The sequence below is a fragment of the Notamacropus eugenii genome, chromosome 6, assembly GCF_028372415.1.
Source record: "Notamacropus eugenii isolate mMacEug1 chromosome 6, mMacEug1.pri_v2, whole genome shotgun sequence".
Lineage (NCBI taxonomy): Eukaryota > Metazoa > Chordata > Mammalia > Diprotodontia > Macropodidae > Notamacropus > Notamacropus eugenii.
Genome location: NC_092877.1, coordinates 249,071,408 through 249,074,558, shown reverse-complemented (window position 1 = coordinate 249,074,558; position 3,151 = coordinate 249,071,408). Strand labels below are relative to the sequence as shown.

Sequence of the window (3,151 nt, the reverse complement as noted above, 5' to 3'; positions counted from 1 at the left end):
CGTAGAAAAAATATATCTTGCCCTGATGGCAAACATTATTTTACCTCTTCTGAAAAAATGGGGGAGACTACCTATTCACAAAAATGTAAACTTCTATAGTCTTATTTTTGTCCCTTTTTGGGAATTTCCCAAACATTTACTTGAGTTTTGTGTCCCTAGTCAAGAGTATTGTATACTCTAGGGACCTGTAAATTCTCCATTCCTCCAAGGTGGCACAATCAAGGGAGAGTAGTTTGCTCCTTGGAATGGCTTGTTGCTGAGATTCAGATTATCTGCTGAATTCCCCCAGGGGCTTTAAGCTGAGGCTGCAACTATGCCTACTGTGGCTACTCCTCTGCAGCCACCTCTGCCAGTTGCTGCTGCTGCCGCCTCCTGGGACTGGGGCTAGGGAAAGACCCTGCACCCTTGTCATAGAGGTATAAAAGCTCTCTCGCTGAGTTTTGAAGCTGACTTTGGCATCTGGGTGTTGAGGGATCAGTGAACCTTCACTGCCGCTGCTGATGATGGAAGGCATTATGCCTCTGAGGCCTGTTCCAGTCCTACTCCTCTTAGAGCCATGCAGGCCAGGATTGACTGTGCTCTTCTCTCCTTCTGATGCAAGAGACCTTTCCGTTGGCCTTCCAGGTCACACTGCACCAGAAACCTCCTCCACTCCATTGTTCTGTGACTTCTACTGCTCTGGGATTTGTTGAGTCTTTATTTACAGGTATTTTATGGGATGTGGGGGAAGAACTATTCCACCATCTTGTCTCTACTCCCTCAACAAATATTTTCTTCAGTGAGCTTCTGAACTTCCTTTCCCATTTCACTAATTCTGATTTTCAAGGCATTCTTCTCCTCATTGACTTTTTGGAACTGGTTTGTCATTTGAGTTAGTCAACTGTTTTTTTCAATTGACAAAAGTTATTTATTTCTAGTAAATTTTTAGAAATTATATTTTTGAGTGGACTCAGATTTCGAGGTGGGGGGTCTCAGGAAAGACAGAGTAATCTCTTCTTGTAATTTTTCTTTAGCCTTCTTCATTCTCTTGGCCAAAAGCTTAGAATATTCTGCTATTTATTCCTTGTTCTTCTGGGTACATTTCTTCTTCAAAGTAATGAATCTACATTTGTGTTGCAAAATACAGGGAGTAACTAGATGTTGAATTTGTCAAGTCTTTTTCCTGGGTTTCTTACCTTCCTTGCTCAGGGGTTTACTCACAATGTACTGTCAGACAGCATCTTCTTTGGAGAAGTTGAAAAGTTTGCAGATTCTGCTAGCTCTTTTGGGCCCCAGGCAATGAGGTACAGTAGTATCCGTCAGTCCTGGTTTATCTTTCTTACTTTTCTTCAAAATAACCAAGTTGCAGACACTCAGATTGGCATTCATAATACAGCCCCTAACAGATTTACATTTTTTTTCTCCGGTTTTCCTAGGGGCATATCAAGAATGGCCCTTACTACCTAGCTGTCCCTAGTAAAATGAACCTACTCTATTTATTCCTAACCTATCTACTCCCTGAAAAGCAGGTTGATGCAGCAGATAGAGTGCTGAACTTAGAATCAAAAAGACCTGAGTTGGAGTCTAGTCTAATCTTAGATACTTACTAGTTGGGTAATGCTAGGACATCACTTAAATTCCCTCAGTCTCAGTTTCTGAGTGAGGGTCATAATAACATCTACCTCAAAGGATGGTTGTTAGGGTCAAATGTAATAATATGTATCTATATCTATATAGATATAGATATAGATCACTTTGTATATCTGAAAGTGTTAAATGTGTTAAATAAATCTGGGCCTAATTATATTCTACTATCTTGAAAATGGGGAGGGTTCTGGATATTTTATTGAGGGGGTTGGAGAAAAGATGAAATGAGATAGGTAATAAAAAGGTGAATAATAGGATGGCTGAGTAGCCAAAAGGGTCCAATGATTCAAATACCTTATTTATATCCCCAGTCTAGCAAAATAAAGGGAATGAACACAAAAAGGAAAAAAAAAAAAAGAATGGCCCTTACTGAGAAGCAGGCAGAAATGTCCATGAGTTAAAACACCCTGATTCATGGGGAAACGTTGTTTGTCATTCCCCCCCACTTATTTGGACTGTATAACCCTTCCATTCATCACTCAGAGCTTCAGCAAAACTTGAGTGGCCATCCGTTTCTCATAAAAGGTCCGTAGCTTTCTCTCATCATCTACTTGGATGAGTTTCTGAAAGCCAGTGACTGGGAAAGAGATGAGCTTCATCTTTGCATCAAATTAGTTTATTTTTTAAGGTGTTATTTTCTTCAGTATTCTTTTGCTCCCCTTAAGCAAGCAGTTGACTCATTTTTCATGATTTTATTGCATTACTTTCATTTTTCTTCCCAATTTTTCCAATGACTTCTCTTACTTTATTTTCAAAATTCTTTTTGAGCTCTTTGAGCTCTTCCATGGCCTGAGATCAATTCATATTTTTCTTGGATTCTTTGGGTATACTTCTTCTGTTTGTATGTTTTGATCCCCCTTGTCACCAAAGCAAGAATTTATAGTCTAATTTTTTTTCCTGTTTTTCCTCATTTTCCCAGTCAATTCTTTTACTTTTGAGCTCTTTGTTAAGGTAGTCTCTGCTTCTAGTGGGGGTGGGGGAGTGTACTCTCAGTTGCTAGATTACCCCTCAATCTGTATGCCTGGAGCTCCAGAAACAGTAGCTGCTCTTTTTGCTCCTGTGGCTGCCAAAGGTTCCTCCATTCCCTGCCCCATCCTGGGAATGGATCCGGAGCACTCTGCTCTCTCACACAGGTCCAAATGTGTTTTTGCCACTGACCTTCCAACTTGTCCCTGGCATTTGGAAGTAGTAACATCTGGAAACTGGATAAGTGCCCGTGATTCAGTCTCCTTCCCCCAGGCTTGTTCAGAGTCCATTTGTGACAATGTGACCTATGCTGCCTTATGCTCTGCTCTTAGCCCCACATGATGGTTGATTCCATCTAGGCTTTCTTGCCTTGGATATTTGCTTCAGTCAGTCATTTTGTGGGTCCTGCAGGTCCAGAATTTGCTTAAAAGCATTTTACAGGTATTTGGCTGGATTGGGGCAAGAGTTCTACTAAGTCTCTGCTTTTACTCTTCCATCTTGGTCGTTCTCCCCCCCGCCCCCGCCTTTTCCTTCTTACGTGGTTATTTTAAGTAGTGCT

General features: G+C 41.0%; 1 pseudogene; it reads right to left on the bottom strand.

Annotated features, from left to right (window-relative positions):
- Nucleotides 1–1,009: 1,009 nt before the first annotated feature.
- LOC140511311 (small ribosomal subunit protein eS6-like) lies at nt 1,010–2,225 on the bottom strand (annotated as a pseudogene).
- Between the last annotated feature and the right edge of the window lie 926 nt (nt 2,226–3,151).